Genomic DNA, 24,908 nt, shown 5'->3' on the forward strand with positions numbered 1-24,908 from the left:
TGGTTAATCAGCGGTCTATAAGTACAGAACCTTTCTTTGAGAGGCAGGTGTTCCACCCGGAAGGGGAGAAACAGTTTTTTACCGCTGAAGTAAGATGCTGTCAACAGATGTAAGCGTGTGGAAATATGTTTGTCTTCAAGAGAAAACTGACAAAAAATAAATAGATGACCTGCATAATGAGCAGTGTTAACTCTGACTTTAATTCATCCGACAAGACAACAAGCAGCGTGTCAACGCTACCCCGGTGTATCATCTCAGTGGCTTAAAGCATTGGCTTGGCCTCTACAAGAAAGTCAAAAACTGTTTGTGAGTTCGAGAACTGTGCGTTGCATGGAGCTTTGGATGCGAGATTGATGCTGTTTGGCTACGACGAGGGACTTAGATGGAGGCTGTATGTTTGGAATGGCGCGTCAGCTGGTTGGCCTCATCTCACCTGCAGCCGGGGGTAACGTTGGACAGGATCGACGTCGGTGAGGATGCCGTGGATCTCCTCGTTGCTGGATTTCAAAAGCATTCATCAGAACTAGGTATGTGTAGCGCTACTAGTATTATGATGGCCATCTAAATATTAATGTGTGCACACATAATAGCGCAAAGCCAATGCATTGGTTGCTGAAGTGGATGAACAACTGACTTTGTATTCAATTCAATTCAAAATTCAATTCAAAGATACTTTATTGATCCCCGAGGGGAAATTAGAATTCCAGTACAACCCATCCAAACATACATCATGACACAAGACAAGGGAGGGGACAGGTCACCGAGGCTTTGCTGCCCACTTACAGGCGCTGCCCTTGCTAGATGAAAAAGAGGCCACATTAGGTAAGTAGAGGGAAAAAATCATATTTCACACTTTATCCTTAGCAGGATACAGTTTGAGATTGCAAAAAAACCTCAGCACAAAGAAGCAACAAGTTTACAAAACAACATCATACGGGGAACAGTGAAGGTGGTGTGAGGGGGTGCAAATGTTTATCTTGAGCATGCGTGTGAGTGAGTGTGTGCAAGTAAGTCCATGAAGCACTGTCACAAAGGCCATTGTCCTTGATGGTACGTTGGAATGTTCATCAACCGGCCACAAAGTTCTGAGTAGGTCCACAGATGTCCTCAGGGAAGGGAGGGGGCAGAGGGAGCAGAGCGTCATGTTTACATAACTTCCAGGAGAAGTTGAAGATAGCCAGCCATGAAGGCCGTGCAGGGGAGCCAGATTCAGAAAAACAATAGTTATTTGGGTTAGGCTGACTCTTAATTTTCCGTCAGCCTTGAGAGTCTCGCTGGTGCTTCTCAATGGCAAATTCAAAGAGCCAAATTCCTGGTCTTTCGCCAGATTCGAGCGAACAACTTTCTCCAAGATTTAATCCATTTCACCCCTGAGTCTGGGAACTGCAACCTGCTTACGATCCTGTGTAAGGATCACATCCAGTCTGCGATTCAGCTCACGTAACATCTCAGTCTGAGTGCTGATCACCCTGAAGATTCCATCACACATGCCAGACAGCCTCACAATTGCCAGAACAGCTGCTGACATTTTCCGAATTTCTCAATATGCCAGGTAACCGCTAACTCCAAAAAGCAGAAATCCTGATATTAATTGACTGTTTGAAATCTATTGACTATCGAACTTTAAAAATAAAGGATTGTGCAGAAAATGTGGATATACCAGCTGGTGTTAGTGTGCCAGCTACTGCTGGCAACTCAGACCTTGTGGCCAGCTGTAGTGACACACAAAGGAGCAAGCGAGTGGTTAAACTTTCTGCTAAAGCAATTGCTGATAGAATACGTAGATAGATTGCAAATTGGTAGGAAGGCTAAGCTAAATAAAGCTAGCAATTTAAAGAAAAATATACAAGGTTTAATGCAAAATGGTTTGCTTTCAGCAGCACAGAAATCTCTTGATGGGTACATTGATTTGTGTGAAGAAATAAGATGTATACATGATTCACTAATGATTATATAGCCAGTGGAGGATAAAGAAAAACATGAAACATGGTTTAAAGCAAAAATTTACTGTTTACTGATGAATTAATTGAAAATGTGAAAGAGTGGGTTAAACCCAAAGAAGATAATGTGTCTAAAAATGAAGGTAATGAAGGTACTTTGAATATTTATGATGGTATTAATCGTGATGGGGTGGATAATGATGACATTGACCCTAATGATAGTGTTTCCAGTGTGGGGAAACATTGCAACAAAAGTGTTACCAATAATAAATCAAGTACCACTTCATCTGCATAAATTAAAGCAGCAGCAGAAAGGGCTGCACTTATTGCAAGAATGGCTGTTTTGAAGGAACGTCATGCATTGGAGGAACAGGAACGACTAATAAAAAGGAGGAAGGAACAGCTTGACCTGGAAACTGAGTTAGCTGCGTCTACTGCTAAGTTGGCAGTTCTGCAGGCTTCTGATGAACAGTGCACTTACTGATGGAATTAACTCTTATTTTGAAAAGGAAAAAAGGAAACGGACATCACTTACAAGTCTTAACGCCATGGCAAAGGAATACAAACCTGCAGCATGTAAAATAACGCAGCTGTCAGGATCTGTGCCATGTCTGTTTGTTTGGTGCTGTTTACTGTGCTTAGCCTCTTGATGGCGTGGAACCTGGAGGAGAGGTACAGGTGTTCTCTATCCCCCTGATTACCTGCTGAGGAGTATTTAAGGAGGAGGCTGCCAGCAACTCACAGCCAGAGTGTTGCTCTTAGTGGTACAGCTCAAGCCACATTACCTTTGTATTGACCTTGCCTTGTACTTTTGGTAATTTTGTATTTGTTACCTTGCAGGTTTACCTGAACCTGACTTTGCCTTCTGCATTGAACCCTGCCTGGATTACCATCTTCTGGAAAGAAGCTATTGAGCTCCATGAACAAAGACTCAAGCCTCTTATTACTTCATTGGATCACACCGGCTGGCAGCCTCCTGATTCCTTCGTTCCTTGGATCTCCTTCTACGAGCCCTGTCCACCCTCCTCCATTCACTGCACCAACTTCAGAAACTATTGGACCTACTAAACATCCTGGCACACCAGTTGATAGGTATTATTTAGTCAACTCAGAGGTAAGGAAACGACACAGTCAGTTATACTTGCGGCAAGGGTAGGTCACACTCTGCAGTGCAAAACTACAAAGTATTAACACTCCTCCCTCTTTATTTATACATGCTTGCTCACACACAGTTCAAACAACATTCAAGGTGTGTGTGTGTGTGTGTGTGTGGGGTCAGAAAGGTTAGGGTTCATGTGTCTTGATTTTAGAGAAAGGAGTGAGGATTGTGCCAGTCCCTAGATGTTGCTGATAATAGCATAACTCACCCTTCTCTCTTATCTCTTTGTCTATGACATGTGGGGGAAGAAAGCACTTAGAGCAGACACAAGTGATAAACAGTATAAAAAGTCATAAAAACCCTAACACCAGTATTCACCATCTCCTGTCTCACGGGTAAACAACCCCTTGGTCTCTCCACCCCCCCCCCCCCCCCCCCCCATCCCCCCCCCCCCTGGTGGATCTCTCCATCAAGCCAGTAAGGCAGAATTATTATTGAAGAATTTAGATCCAGAGTTATCCCTTGCTTACCGTTCTGTTTATTTTACAGTTGGTATCCGGGTTCCAGTTCCCTGCACATTTCATTACACTGTGAATAAACTCATTACTGTTAAACTCAGTCTCCTGAATTGCTTTCTGCATGTGGGTCAAATCTGTTCGAAACAATATGACAGAACACTCTGGCCAACCCGATTCAGCAGAAGCATTCAGGAGAACTCTTTCTGAACAACACCACCAAATTATAACTCATGACTCTTCCCTCCGTTCTCTTTTTGAACAGCAGAAACAAACCAATCGGCAGATTGAACAACTAGCCTCCTTGTTTCAGCAGACCTTGAGCAATTTCACCGCCCCGGCCATAGAGCCTCTCCGGTCTCTCAGCAACTTCCGCACTATCGTGATATCACTTCCCCAAATCCTGAAAAATTCTCCGGGGAGAAAGGGGATTGTAAGGGTTTCCTCCTCCAATGTACTCTTGTTTTCAATCGCTCCCCACAATCTTTTCCACATGATTCAGTAAAGATTTCCTTTGTTCTGGGGTTACTCACTGGAAAGGACCTGAGATGGGCAGAGGTGCGTTTTTCTAATTGTTTGGACTTTGGTTGTACATTCTCTGAGTTTAAGGAGGAGTTTCGACAGGTCTTCTCCTGTGAAAAAGATTTAACCGCTGTTGCTTGAAAATTATGGTCTATCAAACAGAGAAACCAGTCAGTTGCTGAGTTCTCCATTGATTTTCGCACCCTTGCAGCAGCCTCTGGATGGAATGACTGCGCTCTCAGAGCTGCTTTTTTCCAGTCCTTAAATGATCCGTTAAAGGATGAGTTAGCATTAGTCGACGAGCCCAAGACCTTGAATGGGTTAATCAAGTTAGCCTTCAGACTAGATAACCGAATGAGAGAGAGAAAAAGATCCCAGTTAGAACAGAGCACAGTTAGGACCCATCTCTCTAGCCAAACCACTGAAACTATTCGCCCCACCTCAGTTTCACATAATTCTGGAATAGAACCCATGCAGATCGGGCATACTCGGTTTCCCCTGAGGAAAAACTGAGACGCCGCCAATCTAACCAGTGTTTTTACTGTGGCTCATCTGATTATCTTCTTGCCAACAGCCCTATTCGTCCCTCGGGACCAAAAGGCCAGGTCCGTCAGTAAGTGAGGGGAGACTGACGGACCGTCCTCTTACCCCCAGACTTAGTTTGCCTGCCACATTAATTTCACACCGTCCTTTTCAGAATCTTTCTGCCCTTATTGACTCGGGTAGCGACCAGAACCTTATTGATCAGAGGTTGGTTAGTGAAGCTCAGATTGAGACTGAGCCACTCCCAACACCTCAGTTAGTTTCATCATTAGATGGACAAAAATTACCACGAATCACTCATTGAACCAAACCTTTGACTTTAATTCTTTCTGGAAATCATAGGGAGGAGATTTCTTTTTTAGTGTTTCCCATCTAATTAAATTATATTGTTTTAGGTTTTCCTTGGCTCAAAAAACATAACCCTCACATTAACTGGGCAGAAAGCCGAGTTGAATCCTGGTCCACTAACTGTCTTTCTTCTTGTCTACAGTCAGTAGTAGCATCACTCCCCTCTGAGTCAGGTCCTGCAGAAAATTAGATTTCTGATCTCTCTAACTTTCCTCCAGAGTGCCACGATCTCAGGTTTAGTTTTTAGTAAATCCAAGGGCTCATCATTGCCCCCGCATTGACCCTATGACTGTGCAATAAATTTGCTTCCCGGAGCCCCTCTGCCTTCCAGTAGGCTCTATAACATCTCAGGACCAGAAAGAGAGGTTATGGAGGACAGAGAGATAATACTACACCCGTTAATCAAACTTTTGACAGGTGAACCTTTGAACTTAAGGGGGGTCATGGGGTCATGGGGGCGGGGAGGTCATTGGGTCAACAGGGGTGTGTCTGAGGGGCGTAACCGTGCGTGCTGATTGGTTGTCGTCATTAGGGGCGATACCCTAAATGAACCAATTATAATACAGGGGTGTGTATGATATAAATAGAACAAGACAAATATGGTATTATCAGAAACTGTATGGCATCAGCACCAATTAAAAATAGAGGGGTGTGTTTGTAAGCCTCGTTAAACCTTAAATAACCCAATGAAAACAATGGGGCTTGCTTTAGTGTTTGCTTTAAATACAGGCATAAAATTCTGCACTTTACATGCAGCATTCGTTGGAAAAGAACACCCGCTCAGCAATGGTTAGAGTTAAGAGAGTTAATCGTCAAGCGGAGGAAAAACGCATGAACAAGCAACTGCATCATCTATATCATCTACATCCTCATCTGAGATACCTATCGGAATTCCTTTCATAACATACTCTACCGATGATGAGGATCCAACATCAACTTCAACAACCACGGTTGAAAATCAGACCTCGGGTGAGCAAAGAGGTACATCAGTTCTGTGCAAAACCCCAGTGACCGTCTACCAGCATTCATCCCGTGAATTGAATGCTCCTAAGAAATCAACATACTATAATCTGCAAGGTACAAAGACCCCCGTTCGACACTCTGCAGGAAGAATGGTCTTTGGAGCCTATGGCCTGTGTGGTAGCTGGGGTTATATTTTCATGTATGAAATAGGAGAGCTTTGCCTGTATCAATTGGATCAAGACGAGGTATTTAATGGATCATTGGCTGTGTGTACTCTCACCCACAGCGACTGGGCTGTGTTAAGGCTTGCAATCCCGCACCTTAATGATAGCCCTGAAACAGTCTCAATGCAGGAGAGGGAGGATGAAGAAGAAGAAGAAGAAGAAAATGAACTGTCTCCTCGACCTGCAAAACGGGCGAGAATGTTTCACATGCCATCCAATGTTGAAATAGCTGAGAGAGAACCTCTCTTTAGCGCAGTGGGGGGGTCAAAAACCACAGAAAATGGTCGCTGGTCTTTTCGGGCAAGCAGACACAAGAACAACCGGACGAACCCCTCAGTTCTGTTTGTGTTGGAGGCGTTCAACCAGGACTGTGGCATATTCAAAACAATGCTGGCTCTGCCGTTTGAAGCTTGGGCAGAGAAGATGAGTGAAATTGGACAGCGTCTTTCCAACCTTTTCCATAACTGACGCAGTATATATATATATATATATATATATATATATATATATATATATATATATATATATATATATATATATATATATATATATATATATATATATATACCTTCAACATTGGACTGTATCATCTACCTTCCCTGGACCTCTTCTCACCATCCACCTCAACGTCCTCATTCTCTGAGACCCACTTCAGTCCTGCATCACTTACAGGATACAACATGAAAATGTATCAACCGCCTTCTCCAGACCTCTACTCACCATCGCCGCTATTCATGGCTTAGTCTGTAGACGCAAATGTCCTGCCTGAAGACAAGAAGGTGGTCGTGGAGGATGAGGTAGCTACTCACCCTCTCCCAAAGCCCCTACACAGACCCTGAAACCGATGCAGGACCCTCAGCCTTCAGCTGAGGATGAGAGTAACCAGGGGGAAGAAATTGACGGTTGGTTCTCAACCACCCTCATCAATACAGTGAAAACAGCGATACTTCATTTATTCAACATAACCTCTTTGAACTATCTCAGAGAAACCTGCTACGGGTGCATAACGAACCACCCGAGCCAGCGTCAGCAGCAATGCCTGGAGGTATTGGGGAGGATTATTACCAAGTCAACTTTCAACGCATCGTGCGACGACTCGTAACCCCCAAACTCGTTCCTGCTATTCAGAATCTTCTGATACTTCGACGCATACAAGCGGATGACTTCAGAGTGAAAACTATTGCAGAGACGGTTTTATATGAACTGAAAGGATGGGCTTCAGATGATGAAGAAAGTATATTATAGCCCTTCAAATCCGGGAAGTTTTGGGTGTATAGATAGGCTGAGAAGGGTTATGCAAGATGAAAGGGGAATGGATTCATGTATCCGAACCAAAACTGGCTACTTTTCCGGCAGATATGAAGGCCGGTTTCTATCACCTATACTGTTACAGCGACGTGGTCCGCCCGCAAATAGTAGGCGACACTTTTGCACCTTTGCGGCGGACCATCAAAGTACAAGGCAAATTTAGTGATATGGTTACTCTGACGTTTAACCCCGCCCACTACCTTCCAGTTTCCAGAAGACATATTGAAAATATCAATATAGAAATTAAATCGGACTAAAACGTTCCTGTAAATTTCGTCTACGAAAAGACCATCATAAGACTACACTTCAGACCGGTGATATTACAACGTAGCTTGAGATAATTTTAATTTTGTTTTTATTTTATTTTATTTTTGTATAAACTATTCCACAGATATATATAACATCTAAGACCAATTGGTTATCATTCATATTACCCTGATCCTTCAACACTGCATCAAGCAGGCAAGAGAGAACATGGCACATCTAAGTCTGAGACGTGATCCGAATTGGACTTACTATGTAAGTCAATCAGGCGGTAATCTGCCAGGTTTTTATGGGGCTCCGGCAATGTACGGACGTGGAATTGGATCATTATTTTCAAAATTATTTCGCTTCGTATCCCCTCTGGTTAAAAAAGGATTTGCTATTGCAAAACCCCATTTGAAAAAAGCTGCATCAAATATAGTTTCTGATGTCATAGGTAGAGCTGTGAAATTATGGTTTTATCCAAAAGACCCAGAACAAGACCCCCTGGTGATCGTTTAAGGATGGTTAAAAAACAATGGCAAGCACGTTTGTCAGTTGGAGCTGACAAACGAAGAGGAAGGAAGTCTTCCGCAAGTTTTGATATATTTAGATAATGGCTCTTTTACATAACAAATCATCAGAGTGCACGCTGGCAGAGTTGGACTTATTTTCTGCCCCAATGATGCAGCTATCAATTGAAGATAAAATTTACACCGATATCCAGCCTTTATCAGCAATCACTGACGGAGGCCCGATCGAGTTTTTCATTCCGGGAGACGGAGAAAAGTATCTAGATCTCAATGATACGCTGTTGCATCTCAGAGTGAAAATTACTAACGAGGATGGAACAAACCTGCCGGATGATGCACTTGTAGGGCTCATCAACTACCCGTTAAACACCATCTTCAGTTAGTGTGATGTCACTCTCGGAGATCGATTGATTTCACAATCCAGCGCTACACATCCATATAGAACCATGATTGAGACATTGTTAAACTTTTCTGAGGATTCTTTAAAAAGCCAGTTTAACTCTGGTCTTTTTTATAAAGACACAGCTGGGGCTCTGAACTCTATTGTTACAACTAACGGCCCTAACCAATGTCTTAACAGCAGAGCAGGCTTTACGGCAAATTCCAGGGAGGTACATCTCCTAGGTCCCCTGCATGCAGACATATTTTTTTGCGAGAGACTTCTTTTAAACTCTGTTGACCTTAAAATTAAACTTACAGGTCCTTCTCAAAAAATTAGCATATTGTGATAAAGTTCATTATTTTCTATAATGTAATGATGAAAATTTAACATTCATATATTTTAGATTCATGGCACACTAACTGAAATATTTCAGGTCTTTCATTGTCTTAATACGGATGATTTTGGCATACAGCTCATGAAAACCCAAAATTCCTATCTCACAAAATTAGCATATTTCATCCGACCAATAAAAGAAAAGTGTTTTTAATACAAACAACATCAACCTTCAAATAATCATGTACAGTTATGCACTCAATACTTGGTCGGGAATCCTTTTGCAGAAATGACTGCTTCAATGCGGCGTGGCATGGAGGCAATCAGCCTGTGGCACTGCTGAGGTCTTATGGAGGCCCAGGATGCTTCGATAGCGGCCTTTAGCTCATCCAGAGTGTTGGGTCTTGAGTCTCTCAACGTTCTCTTCACAATATCCCACAGATTCTCTATGGGGTTCAAGTCAGGAGAGTTGGCAGGCCAATTGAGCACAGTGATACCATGGTCAGTAAACCATTTACCAGTGGTTTTGGCACTGTGAGCAGGTGCCAGGTCGTGCTGAAAAACGAAATCTTCATCTCCATAAAGCTTTTCAGCAGATGGAAGCATGAAGTGCTCCAAAATCTCCTGATAGCTAGCTGCATTGACCCTGCCCTTGATAAAACACAGTGGACCAACACCAGCAGCTGACACGGCACCCCAGACCATCACTGACTGTGGGTACTTGACACTGGACTTCTGGCATTTTGGCATTTCCTTCTCCCCAGTCTTCCTCCAGACTCTGGCACCTTGATTTCCTAATGACATGCAGAATTTGCTTTCATCCGAAAAAAGTACTTTGGACCACTGAGCAACAGTCCAGTGCTGCTTCTCTGTAGCCCAGGTTTGGGGAATGCGGCACCTGTAGCCCATTTCCTGCACACGCCTGTGCACGGTGGCTCTGGATGTTTCTACTCCAGACTCAGTCCACTGCTTCCGCAGGTCCCCCAAGGTCTGGAATCGGCCCTTCTCCACAATCTTCCTCAGGGTCCGGTCACCTCTTCGCGTTGTGCAGCGTTTTCTGCCACACTTTTTCCTTCCCACAGACTTCCCACTGAGGTGCCTTGATACAGCACTCTGGGAACAGCCTATTTGTTCAGAAATTTCTTTCTGTGTCTTACCCTCTTGCTTGAGGGTGTCAATAGTGGCCTTCTGGACAGCAGTCAGGTCGGCAGTCTTACCCATGGTTGGGGTTTTGAGTGATAAACCAGGCTGGGAGTTTTAAAGGCCTCAGGAATCTTTTGCAGGTGTTTAGAGTTAACTCGTTGATTCAGATGATTAGGTTCATAGCTCGTTTAGAGACCCTTTTAATGATATGCTAATTTTGTGAGATAGGAATTTTGGGTTGTCATGAGCTGTATGCCAAAATCATCTGTATTAAGACAATAAAAGACCTGAAATATTTCAGTTAGTGTGCAATGAATCTAAAATATATGAATGTTAAATTTTCATCATGACATTATGGAAAATAATGAACTTTATCACAATATGCTAATTTTTTGAGAAGGACCTGTACAAGAGTCAACGATTATTTTTGTCTCATGGGAGCAAGAGACTCCGCTTACAAACTCAGGATATTAGGAGCCTCTCTTTTCATCAAAAAAGTTATCGTCTCTCCAGCTGTACGACTGGGTCACACTACAGCTTTAATGAAAGCAATGCTCTCTATCCACTTTCACGTGTGAATGTAAAAACATATTCCATCCCTGAAAATTCAAGGGTGTGCACCCAAGAGAATCTTTTCTTAGGCGTCTTTCCCAAATATGTGGTGATTGCATTACTGGATCATGACGCTTTTACAGGAACATGCGATCTCAATCTGTCTGACTTTAATCATTTTGATATGGAATATTTAGCTTTGTGTAAGGATGGTAGACAAATTCCAGCTAAGGCCTTCCAGCCCAATTTTAACCAAGGCAATTCAGTGAGAGAGTATTACAACTTGTTTACGGCTACAGGACGACATCTTCCGCTGAGTATAATATGTCAAGAATTTAATCAAGGATACTCTCTATTCACATTTAATCTTAACCCGGGCGAGGACGCAGATGCTCTATCTCCAGTTTCCAGTGGGAATTTAAGAGTGTAAATGCGCTTCAGAAACCCGTTGCCTCATACCACCACGCTGATCATCTACGCTTGTTATGACTCTATTTTAGAGATTGATTCAAAGAGGCGTGTGCTGGTGGATTATTATTAATCTAATCAGACATGAATAATTGTGAAATTGAGAACCTGCGGCATCATCTGCTGGGAGATTTGTTTTGTGGTGTGTGGCCGTGCGGCCAGCTGCCGCTGCTAGCTGACAAATTCCCAGGGCCGGCCTACTTTATTGTGAACACACATCCTTCACACATGCCTGGAGAACACTGGCTAGCTCTGACTTTGGAAGAGAATGGTAAAGCCAGCTTTTTTGACTCTTATGGATTCTCTCCGGATTTCGAGTTCTACCCGTCAAGTATCGTAACATTTTTAGAAGACAGATCCTCAAAAATATTGTATCATAATAATCAGCTTCAAAACACTCTGTCCACAGTGTGCGGTCACCATTGTATTTTTTAATCTATGCCATTAATCAAAGTTGTACATTTTATACTCACGGAACATGCTCTTTGGAGATGTTTCTGCATTATTATGGAATTTAAATTGTCATGTGTTTTTTTTGTTTTTTTTCATTGTTTGTTTTTTCTTATGATTTAATATTTGTGTAATGACATCATATGTTGGTGTGTGAAGTAGTGAACGAAGCTAGACTTGAAAATATAATCAATAAAGATTTTATTCAATAAAAGAAATAGGCTACATATTTCATTTTCTTATAACGGTTTATGGTGAAAATGTAATCCATTAGTAGTGTCGTCTTACGAAGAGACTTTTTTGACTTCCCATCAGCATTTTTTGGATTTTCCAGCTCGGATCTCGACCAATGGGGAGAAAGAGTTATCTGCTTTCTTCTTCTTGTTCTTCTCTGCTTAACGCTGGGGGGTGCTTCAGCAGTTTCAATAGATGTACCCTCGCCATCTGTTTTGAACCATCTATATTCATCACGAGCATAAGGGTTAATGACTGAAGATATGGGAATGTTTACCTCTGACAAGGTATGTAGAAAGTCTAACCATCCTCGGGGTAGCGGTCCTCCATATTTTTTAAACAGAAGCATGAGATCATGTGGGACCCCTTTACAACATTCCCTTTAAATACAAATTCACCTCGCGAAGTCCAACTCTCACTTCTTTCGGATAATTTCTTCAAAATGTACTCGGCATTTTTACGGTTATGCTTCGGTAGGCTTTTCAGTACATCCGTAACAACCTGATTCTTAGGGGCCTTGTCCTGCCCCGGGCCTTGTTTTTCTTGGGACCACTCATGCTCAGGAACCTCGCTCGATGTGTCACGCTGAAGCGTCAAACTGTTCTTCTTTCACACCTTGCTTGAGTAGAGTCAGATACCTCTGCAAAAGTGCATCATATTTCTTGATTTTTTTCATAAGAAGTCAAACCGGGCTCGTTTAATATCGCTCTCATTTCAGCATCCAAATTCTCCTCCGCTGTCTGTCTGATGGACGTGTCTGACTGGGTCAGACGCTTGAATTGATGAGGGGAAATGAGAAACATCTTCTGCGATGTTCTGAGAGACATTATCTCCTGATAATTCCACCCACTAGGTTACCGATCAAGGGTGCAAGAGCCGTTAAGATGGGGAGAATAAAACCACCTCCCTGGTTTTTGAGAGCCAGCTGTTTACGTTTGATACCAGTTCTTTTATCAGCCAACAACCTGATGATTTTTCTTTGCTTCTTCAATTTCCGGTGTTGAGAGGTTGATAGTTTAATGTTACCTTTTAAAACATTCAGAGCAATCTCACACAGAGCCTGAAGAAAGTTGGGAGAGCAGTGTGCGAGAATATCTTTAAGTTTCTGTGAACTGGCTTTGTACAGAGCTCTGAATAACGGGACATTCCTTTTTATACGCGCAGACATGATGACTTACTTTGTTTTGGGGACATACACAGCAGGCCACTGGTGAGGAAGTATGCCCGTTCTCAGTCTGAAATGTTCTGGGCAGGTAGGCGTGAAATCAATGATTAAATAACCATGAGCTTTTCTCGTCGCATCTTCAACTCTCCAGGAAGACACCCTTTTGCAATGGAAACATTTGGCGGGCCAGTATATTCAACTGCAGTTTATCTCTCGGGTTTTTAAACAACACCATATAATTAGCGTTCAGGCTGATGGTGCGACTGAACTTTCCCTGATGAGAAACATTCTGAGTCAACATCATGACTCTCATATTACGATGGCGACGAAACTGGGTAAAGACCTTCATCACGTTTTCATCATCTGAGGCTTGGGCAATAACATAATCTAAAATAACCAGATGATTCTGATCAGGAGGAAACAGGTTTTCATCTTCAAAAGAATGAGGCAATCCTTCCACAAAGGTAATATTTTTATTCATCTTCTGCAATTCAGCATACATGGGCTGAAAAGAAGTGTAAATCCACACAATATTTTCAGGAGCAACATCCATGACATGGTTACAATTTTGTAAAATACTTTTAACAAAGAGAGTTTTCCCGCAACTGCTGGGTCCAACAATCAAACATGAGAAAGGTGCTCTAAATCTAGGATCAAAATCAACCTCCTGTTGTTACGACTTGCAAGATATAGGACCCCAGAATGCAGACTAGAAGGCAGCATGTCGGTAAGTAAAAAGGTTTTAATGACAAAAAAACAAAAACTCACTCACAGCAGGAGGCAGGAACAAAACAACAAACAGGCAGGCGAGACAGGCATGGCATGATCCAAAAACAAGACTTGAGCATGAAAAATGTTTCCGTTAGCATTTACATAAGGGTACAGAGATGTGTAATCCACATAGTGTACAGTTTCACCCGGCCCCGCTGTGTACCTCAACCTCATAGGGCAGGTGCGTCCACCATACAGAGCATCTCGGGGTGATAGCGGTTTGGGTGCGTTAACTTTCTCAAGAAAGCTGATCACCCCCGGTTCTGATTTTTTCATTTCAGTCCACTCATGCTCCCAGATGACCTCGAGGCGAAGGCCGTACACAGTTTGGAGTACCTTGCTTCTCTCAACAGTACAACTGTTCGAATGCGACCCCTCTCAAAGGACACTTGTCATGAGGCATGTAACACTTTTTACAGCCGTGGAAAAAACAGCCGTAAAATTTAATTGCAACTTTGACACCGTTAATCTCTGCATACCCATCCTCAGAATATGGACCAATTGCACTGCAAGGCTGAATGTAACACTTATGATCATCGCATGTAATGTCTAAGCCTGGGAGGTACATTTTCACCGCAAATACAGCATTTTACACGTGTGGTTTATCCAGTTTACTGATTGGAATAACGTATATCCTTTTACACATCTTGCAGTTTTACCAACTCACAGTCACTCATAGGCCTGTCAGCACTAGGTCTGTTGCGTGGTTCCCTATGTCTGCTGAAACATAAAGAATTGTGACAGATTCTTTGACAGCCTGCACAGGCGACAGGTTCGTTAATTTCACGCGTACATTGATATGTGTGACACACTGGACAATAACCTTCACAGTGATGTGTGTTTGTATTTTCATAGCCGCTGTAACAGTATCCACAGATATATCTGCACCCCATAAAACCTTTGAGATGTTTTATTCCATAGTAGTGACCTTGAAATAACAGCATAAACCGAGGGTTTGAACGATCGGGAAAACTGGTCTCAAATTTACACAGAGCTGTAGAGCCTGTGGTTCTGTGACTACAATTTCTCTTCAGAATGTTTTCATATTTACCAATATCACTAAAAGTAATTGCTGTTTGCTCATCGAGGCCTGCCTAGTCCTGCCATTTCCCCTCCAGCTCTAAAGCCTGATTATCAGTAAGCTCAGGGTCAGATGTGTGCTAGGGAGATTGTAAAGCATAACTGATTACCGGTATTATCTACAACATACAGGTGACGCATTTTCTTATTAATCAGTTCACAGTCTAACGTTCCTGTAGCCTTACGTTTAGACCCTCCTACTGGATCATTAACTACCTGAAGAACAAAATCCAGGTTATTGTCTACAGGCACATCAGCATTTGACTGTACTAAGTCGTCCAAAAACTCCTCGAAAGCAGGCAGGATCATATTTCCATCATCAGTAACAGTAAATGTGACGTGACGATTGAGATTTTCACCCACTAATTCCAGCTGCACAACGTCGTTACGTCTGGTTAAAGATCTTGCGGCGTCGGCTAATTCAATGAAAATACGCGTGAGGTTTGTATAGAATGCTGCAAGATCTGGAGCGTTCCCTGAACAGGGCGGTGTTCAGGTTCAACAACCGCTGGAGGATCTCGCCCTATTTGATCAGAGCTGACTGCTACCTCCTGATTAAAATTACCCCCATGCTGATCAGCATTGTGTGATGTTGAAGGATTTTGATTACTGTCAGGCAGAGACGGAGTATTTAAATTTTCAAGAATCTGGTCTAATAAGTTTAAATTTTGGTCAGGTGGAGACGGTCTGCTTAATTCTTCGATCGCCTGATCTAATAAGTTTAAAAAGTCACCGTGCTGATCTTCATTGTAGTTGTTAACAGGAGCTGCCTCATCCTCTGAAACATGTGCATTTCATTAAGCTCAGCTACTGAATTCTTTATTTCATCCAGGGCAAGTCTGGTTCGGTTATCCATTTATATGAGCATAAAAAAAATCAAACAAACCAACAAACAAAAAAAAACACAGTGATCAGTTCAGTTTAAGCTTTATTTCGACGGTCCGTCGAAATAAAGCTTGTGAGGCCTTCTTTCTGCGAGGTTGCTGTCCGGGTCTGGATCGAATCTGCCCTACCATCAACGTTACCTCTGTAAAGAGAATGAACAACAAAAAATATATATTGAAGTAAACAAATTAAAGCTGAAAAAAAATGGGAATTCAAATTAATTCAGTAGATAAAATAAGAATTAAACATACCGCTCATTAAACCTCTCACAAGCGTTGCTCTGGTATGCAGAGCAGAGAGCCGCTGCCTTTTGGCCGGGGTTAAATATTCTGTAAAAACAAAATAAAATAAAGTTTACCTTATGCTGCGCAGCACAGCGCTCATAAATAAACGCTAATAATAGTTTTTAAAATAAGCGAGTTTTTTAAGGGGGAAAGTGAACCCCAATAACTTTATTACTTGTAGGTTCATAAACGAATTTTGAAATACTATAACTTACTGTGCGATAAAACCTCCAGATTTCGCTTCTTGTTGAACTGGACTGATGCGCTTGTGTTGAACGCTGTCTTGATCTTTGAAAAGTGACCTTCTGGTGGGCGGCTTCAGGGTCGCATCTTTGGGTGAATCTGTAAACAGATTTATATGATATTATTGTATTGAACTATGCTTGCTTAAAAAAATAAATAATAATATATATATATATATATATATATATATATATATATATATATATATATATATATATATATATATATATATATATATATATTATTGTTATTTTTACTTTATTTTACTCACCTTGCTGCTCCACAGCTGATGGCTGTACTCCAAGTTTGTTATTGGCTTTAGTTTGCTTGATCAAATCTGCTGCTGCTTCTTCTTCTTTCAGAGATACGTTCTCTGTCAAATCTGTAAACAGTTTTATCTGAGGATTAAAACAAGTCTCTAATAATGCATTCACCGCAAAGAAAAACAGACTTTGGGACTTTACTTTCTGGCCCGGTAGCAGCTGGCAACTTATCCGGTGTGTTTTCAGGGGAAATGATAATTTGCGGAGGCGTATTTAACGATTCAGATTCTCTTTCTTTGTTAGAAGAAAGTACAGATGTGATCGGATCTTCTTTTTTTGAGATAAGTCGTCTTCTCAACTTTGACTGTCGGGGGGTAAGGTCGATTCCAGCCGCTGACCCCTCCAACGTCATCATTCGGGTTTACCTCTCTCACCAAATCTATAAATTTGTTCAATGTTAGCTGATTTATTCGTTAACTATAAAATATTGTTGCACTTAACATTACTTACCATATTCCGATTGTGTCAAGATGAAATCCTCATGATTATTAGTGGTGAGTTCTAAGACAAAGAAACAATATATATATATACAATATTAGAGAACATTCACATGCATTTAATGATTTCTTAAAGATGAATACTTACTTCTAAAGATGGCATTGTACTTCTGAGAATCATTAGAAGCAGATGCAGCAATTTCTTCGTTTCCTGAAATATGTACCGACATATTTTTCTTGTTAGTACTGGTATTTTCAATGTAACAAGTGTTGAAGCACCCCACCAAGGGGTCTTCTGCGTGTTCGTTTATTCACCGTAAGCTGAAAGAATTCACAAGACATTATAATAAATCACACGGAGACAGCTGTATGTTATTCAAATACCTGGACCAGGGAAGCTCTCGCATGTGGTAACACAACACACACCGAGACGACTTCGAAGCTTCTCACTGGGGTCCTTGGTTTTATTAAAACACACATGAAACTGGGCAACGCCCTGTTCTACAGTTTTTTCACACATATAGTTACATACATACTTTCCGGCTTACCATATTTAGAAAGTCATCATCCTGCTTACTTTTCCTGCACCTGCACTCTGCTTTTCTGCTGATATGAGAAGGGAGTACCAAGCTGTTAATCTTGTCCCATCCTTCCCCCACCAACAGTTCCACATTCTTTTGTGCTCCACCAACTTCAAGGCCAAACTTGTGCAATATCTATTCTGCAGGCCACACAATGTTTTACACTTACATGTTATACATTTTATTTCACCCTGGTTATGAATATAATAATAATAATAATAATGCACACACATAATATATCTCCACAATTTCCCCCTTTTGAAGTCACCTATGTGACTTCACCACTACTTGGAGATGCTAAATAAAAGATTTTAACAATCATTACAACCTGTGGAGCAGAAGGAAATGTTTGTCATCATGCTTTTTTACCCTGCCTCCAATGCCATGCCATGTGCCCAGGGACTATTGCCTGTCGGGCCTTTGTAGTCCCAAGGATGCTTACAACCTTCTAAATCTTGACAGAGAGTCCTGACCCCTCTAACTGGAGGGTGTCGATCCGTGCTTTATTCTATAGTCTTTCAAATTTTGCCAATATAATATTCTACCATCCTTATGTTCCCTAGACAGTATATACATATCATACGCCCTGTAAATTACACTTACGGGTTAATCTTTGTCCTCCTCCTCGTTAGCATCCACAGGTAACCATAATAGCTACAAAAACAGCAATGGAAATAAACAATGACATAATCAACCCTTTCATCCAGTCTTCTAATGGATTGTCTATTCCTGAGTGCTCATGCATAGTGGTTGAAAGTGTTTTTAATCCTTCTAAAGCGTTTGAGACGGAACCATCAGGTGCAGTGTTGTTGGGAATAAAAGTGCAACACATATCCCCGAACATCGAACAGACGCCCCCTTTTTCTGCTAACAACATATCTAATGCCATTCGGTTTTGCACAGCCATGAGGGAGGTTGGTGCCAATTGTTCAGACAGGCCTTCTACTGCATCCCTGGTTAGGTTAGCTAGACGTAAAACATTGTAATGGATGTAGTTGATGCGGTCTACGTTTTTATTGAGAGTAACATGGAACAAAGCTGTTATAATGGGGATATTTTCAAAGCCTGCTGAGACTTGATCCACTAATTTATATTCATTAGGTACGCCTTGAGGAACTCCTATTGCATCAATGTAAGTGAGTGAGTCTTTGCTTAAGTCAAAGGTGTTTGCGCTCCGTTTTATGATATGTCTACGCCTTCTCCTAGTTAAAGCTGTGCTTTGGGTGTGTGTTGAAGGAAGATACTTAAGGTCTTTTCCTAACAAGAGGAGAGGTGCCTGCAACCTAACCATGGCACACACTCCAATAGTATTATTTTGGATCCTAGTCAGAAGGTGGTGTCCTCCACAATAATAATAAAGTCCTGATCTTACCCAAGGACCTATCGCTGAGCCTGACACAGTGGAGTTGCACCAATCGCGAGGAATTTCCCCAACATTCACCTGCAGGGTTTTGGAAGTGAAGTTAAAGCAAGTGTATGTGTCATTTCTCCGTAGAGGGGTAAAAGGGCCAGCCCTGGTTTTGTTGGCAATGGGTGGAGCGCTGCGTTTTGATACTTTATTGTCTGGATGACTGGAGCATGCTTGGAAAGGCAGTTCAAAGAATAATCCAAAAATCAATGTAACAATGAAGAATGCTAAAACACCTATACCTACCATGACCCAACCCTTAAGGGGCCTGGGTCCTAGATTTTCACCTCCCATTCGTTTCGAAGGTACCTGCAAAGGAAGATGAGGATTAACAATATGGTGAAACACAAAAGACCTTTTTATTTTTTTATTTTTTTTAAAGTTCAGAGTGTTCAGTTCAATTCTCGGTGGGAGAGCAGCTACGACCAGGAGCTAAGTGGTCTCACCAGGGGATTATTCTGCCCCTATTTGGTGGGACCACTGATTTAACGGTGCACCTAAGGTGTAGACTAACCTTTAGGTGTAAATGAACGCTTTCTCACCCTAGGGGATTATTCTGCCCCTTGAATTGGGTGAGAAAGATCTTCTGGTGTGCTGGTGTTGTCCTTCAGGTTCTGCTGGACCTCTGGCAGCAATCTCTGTGGTGCCTCTGTTGCTGCACACTGGCTCCAAAGATACCACGTGTCTCCTTTGCCCTTGACCCTCACCGCATGTGAGGTTCTCTCTGTGACCTGGAATGGACCTGTCCACCTGGGCTCTGACCACTTCCTTTGGATCACCTTCAGCAGGACCCACTCAGCTTTGGACGTGGTTGGCTGAGGTCCCTCGGTTGGTTTCTCTGGAACCTATTTTGAGAACTCTGTAACCAAAATTAAGTTGGTGTCTGAGGTGTCCTGCCAGTCCCCAGCTGCCAGAGAGTGCTTTACCACTCCTCTCAATTCCTTAGTTTGATACTCAGGATGCAAAGAAAGAGAAACATGAGGAACAGCTTCATCCGACAGTAAATATCATTCTACTTCATCAGGTGTTAAATCAACTGTTGCAGCCACACCCTCAAGAGCCACATAAACATTTTTGGATTAAATAAACCATGTCCTACCTTCTACTGTTTCATTAAACAAATCTGGTACCATTCAGTGTGACAACGGTTGTAGAACAGAGTGACATGGGGCGGGTCAGGCGGAGAGGTGTAGGGGCAGACTTTGAATCCAGGGTTTCCACAGCTGATACACCGAGAAGATGCTGCTTGGAGAAGAAGGTGTGGTCAACAGTGTCCAGTAGATGTCAGCATATGCCTCTGCAACTGGGTGTACAAATATTGTCCATGCTGAAGCATTTGTCCACATGCCAAAAAGGAACCATCTGGAAAAGTTACCGTTAACCCATCAGTACCACACAACACTGATGCTCCCAGCTTCACTAATAAGTCTCTGCCCAGCAAATTAGCAGGTGTGCTGGGTAAACACACTAAAGGGTGAGTTACTCTCTGAGTCCCAATCTGAACAGGAAGAATCTGTGTAGCCCCTGAGAAGCCCATCACAGAAACAGTCTTGGTAGAGAGCAGTGGTTTAGGAGGTTGCTGTGTTATGGTGGAATAAGTAGCTCCAGTGTCCACTCAAAAATTCAGACAGTTCTCTCCCACCTTTGCAGGCAACGTGGGATCTGCTGTGCCCACGCTGCACAGTTGTAGCACACATCTCCCAGTGCCCCGCTGGCTCCACCCCTTCCTCTGGGTGCTCCGCACCATCCACCATGACCAGCCGACCACCAACATGCCATCTGCCTCCACGACCGGGGACATTGTACCTGTAATTATTCAAATGGATAGGGTGCAAGAGGGAGTACCCCCCTGCTTGCCACTGATCAGTCATAGACATAGGGGTGTGTGCTGTTGGAGGAACAGGTTGAGCTGCAGCTAGCATTACATTTTCAGTTATATCATTTTTCTCTTATTGGCCTCTTGCAGCTGCAATTTAAGGAGCTGATTCTGTAGCTGCTCTTTCTCCTCTTTTCTTTTTCTCTGCCTCCTGAGCTATTGTTTTCCTTAATCTTTAACTGAACCCCTAATAATTTAGAACTTAGTTCTATTAGTTTATTTATAAAATGAATTCCATTATCTGACCTTATAATCTGTGGGATACCATATGTGGGGAAGAAATGTGTAACTAGGTTAATCTATTACCAATAGGCAATATTTCTTCCCTCGTGTTTGCAACAAATTATGCATGATCTGCAAAAATTCTTTGCATAATCAGAAACATTTATAGTGTAGGATTAATGCTTTACCAGATGTGACATATTCCCCCTTTGACACGTGGGTCTTCCCCATGTGTCACTGTAGCCGCTTTGTATTTATTTCAAGTAACTAAAGTTTGTTTCAATTAACTCAAGTTTTCTCTATTTCAGTCCAGTCCAGTAATTCTGTTAAGGTTTATTTCATCTTGTGTTAAGTTTGAGTCTAACTTGATAATTTTGAACCTGACTGGAAAACGTCTAAACATCTGTTAAAATCTTTTTGTTTTACCATAGAGAACTGACCTAATATTATTATGGTAATGTTGAGGACTCTAATTTTTACATAACATGAAACAGACATTTATTTCACAAAAACAGAAAGTCAAATACAGACATTTGGCCACATGAAAGTTTAAATAACCTGTTTGTAAAAGAATTGTGAAAAATTGAAGGCGGGTCTATGAACTGTCTTATGGTTATCAGTATTTTCAATACAGGTAGAACTTTTGCTATTTTTATATGATTTTCTGGAAAAGATTCTGGAAACCTTATTAAGATATAAGTTTGGCAATGATCATCAGAACATCAGACCTTTATTAGCGCTTTTAAGGTCCCTCAAAGATGCATTACAATGAAATCAGTCATTCCCATTCACACACATTCACACACTACTTACTTATTTTTCTGTCAGAGTAATTTTTATTTGCAAAAATGTTAACATAATTTGACTTCTATTATTCTTAAAATGCACATTGTTTCCTCATAACCCCTTTTGGATGAAGGCTGTCAAGGTCTGTTTTGAACGCTTCAATTCTTTTTTTTTTTATTCACCAAGAATCAATAAGGTGGTCTTAGTGGGTCCACCTTAAAGGTGTTATCATTGTCAGGTCAGTGAGGTTCATAAGTCAGTCAGAACCTTGGTCATTTGTTCTGTGCACATAATGTTTATGATTAGTCAGCAAAACTTCCACCTATAGGAGAAAAAATGATTGTTAATGAATGAGCTGCATTTCCTAGGAACACTGTCTTCCTCCTGGATGAGCATCACCTGTTGAAAAACTTTCATCATTGTTTGTTTCACATATTCAATCAGATCTTTATATTATACCAGTAGGTGAAGTTGTTAGTATCTCATGTAGACTGACATATACTGTTGCATTTGGAGAAGATCTCAGATTAAATAAACATAGTTAGAGCTTCAATCCAGGTTCATTTTGTGTCTGCAGACTTTAGCCAATTTTTTTTATTTTTTATTTTTAGACATAAAGAGCAAGATTCAAAACATTTTCAAAAGGCAGATTGTGGCAGAATGTAGACAAAACTGCTTATTGATTGACAAAATAACATTCAAGCACACAATCACCATATTAAAAGGCTCTACTTCTAGAGAATCACTAAACTTCTGGGGTCCGGTTTTGGCCCGCGGACCTTGAGTTTGACACATGCAGAGGTAGAGTTACAATCTTTATCAGACCTTTCAGCAGAGACAGGCTTCTGCTGTTTGCAGAAGTTTTATCTTTGTTTTCAGGCAGCTGCATCTCTTTGTCAAGGTCGTTTCACAGAGCTGAAATTTAACTTCTCTCAAAGAGGAAAAATCAAGAATGAACACAATCAGAGCCAAATATGGAATTATTTCCCTGTAAAATGAATCTTTTGCATTTAATCATGGTATTGTTGGTAGTATAACATTCACCACTCAGAAAAGTATTGGCATGTCTGGAACTGTCAATTAGTTTAATGCCACCAGGGAAAATTTTAAATCTAATAAATCACCAACGATTCTGTATGCAAAACTAATTCTTCAAACTATCTCATTAACCTTTTAATAGTAAAACACATAAATCTAAAAGTCATGCTACATCCTTAATTATTATACAAAAAAACATGTTTTTAAGGCAACAATCACTACAAGCATTTTGATTCTATTGTCTCTTAAACAGTGTTAAAACTCAGGAAGGGAGGTGCTGAGCGTTACCATGACAACAAAGGCATGAACCAACCTGGTAGGTGGGCGGAGTCAGGCAGAACTAACCTCTGATGGGCAGCCTATGGGCGGACCCACAGTTTCTTCATTCCAACCCATCTTAGTGAACCTTAAACTGCAAAACTGTTAACATGCACCTACCTCAGAAACAAGCTGCTTCTTAACTCTCCTGAAAACTCAAAGTTTTAATCAATCTGGGATTTAGAAACATTATTCTAAACATGGATTATTGTGTCATACAACATATAAACAAACATTAATTCCAACAAAACAAAGACAAAACATCAAAGACAGACAAATGGCCAAATTTGAAGCTTCAAGAATTAAAAGAAATTTTTAACAATCTCTTTTCAGAATATGTTTTCTCAGCCATATCTTTTAATGCTGTAATTGATCAATTTTGTTATGACAATCTTCAGGATCCTTTTTTAAGATGAGTGCACATAGTCCAAAGAGCACTTACTGAATTAAAGTCACGTTCTGTGGTAGGGGGCAAGTCTGTAACATATCTTTCAAAACCTAAATATACCTGGGGAAAGGGCGAACCCTTGTGGCAGACGGGTGTAGCGCAGCTGCTCCCACAATAGGTTAAAAAAATTGTCTGCACTCTTCTGCTAATGGCAAACAAAAAAAGGCATTAGCTAGATCAATGCATGTGTACCACTGATGTGAAGGTTCAAGGTTGGAGAGAGCAACATAAGGATTTGGGATAGGAACAGTAGGAGTCACCAGAACTGAATTTATTGCTCTTAAATCATGTGCCATGTGGTATTTTCCAGTACCTTTTTTCTCTACAAGAAGGATGGGTGTATTCCATGATGAGGCTGAGGTTTCTAACACACCTGCTGCCTTCAGGCCTTCAATGGTGTCTCTGATGCCTTCCTGAGCCTGTTGTTTGTGTGGATACTGTGGAACCCAAATAGGCGAGGGAGATGCAACTTGAAAAGAGACTGGGGCGCAGGGGGTTAATCCTACATCTGTGGGCCCTTCAGCCCATAACTGAGAAGGGAGGCGCTGCAAAAGAGCAGCAGCTTGAGGATGATCTGTTTTTTCTCTTCCATGATGACGTGTTGGCATCTCATGCTGCTACAGGACTTCATCAGTAGCTGTACATTTTATACAATATGTGTCTGTGCTTTTAGAATACCTTAAGTTGGTGACTGAGGTGTCCTGCCAGTTCCCAGCTGCCAAAGAGCGCTTTACCACTCCTCCCAATTCCTTAGCTTGATGCTCAGGATGCAAAGAAAGAGAAACATGAGGAACAGCTTCATCTGACATTAAATACCATTCTGCTTGGTCAGGTGTTAAATCAACTGTTGCAGCCACACCCTCAGGAGCCACATCAACGCGTTAACTCTAAACTCGTTGATTCAGATGATTAGGTTCATAGCTCGTTTAGAGACCCTTTTAATGATATGCTAATTTTGTGAGATAGGAATTTTGGGTTTTCATGAGCTGTATGCCAAAATCATCCGTATTAAGACAATAAAAGACCTGAAATATTTCAGTTAGTGTGCAATGAATCTAAAATATATGAATGTTAAATTTTCATCATGACATTATGGAAAATAATGAACTTTATCACAATATGCTAATATTTTGAGAAGGACCTGTAGACATTGGGGTGTGTGCAGCAGCTGGTTCTGTAGGTGCGCTTTCTCCTCTTTTTTCTTTTTCTCTGCCTCCTGAGCTGTATGTAAATGGTGAATTAA

The 24,908-nt window shown here is 41.5% G+C and overlaps 1 long non-coding RNA gene across 1 annotated transcript in view; it reads left to right on the top strand.

Moving 5' to 3' along the window:
• The first annotated feature begins 2,788 nt into the window (after positions 1 to 2,788).
• LOC124882329 overlaps positions 2,789 to 24,908 on the top strand; it is a 31,360-nt gene continuing 9,240 nt past the window's right edge. The window contains exon 1 of the long non-coding RNA XR_007041872.1: positions 2,789 to 3,054. This is a non-coding gene — a long non-coding RNA (uncharacterized LOC124882329). The remainder of the gene's footprint in view (positions 3,055 to 24,908) is intronic.

This window comes from Girardinichthys multiradiatus, chromosome 15, assembly GCF_021462225.1.
Source record: "Girardinichthys multiradiatus isolate DD_20200921_A chromosome 15, DD_fGirMul_XY1, whole genome shotgun sequence".
Classification (NCBI taxonomy): domain Eukaryota; kingdom Metazoa; phylum Chordata; class Actinopteri; order Cyprinodontiformes; family Goodeidae; genus Girardinichthys; species Girardinichthys multiradiatus.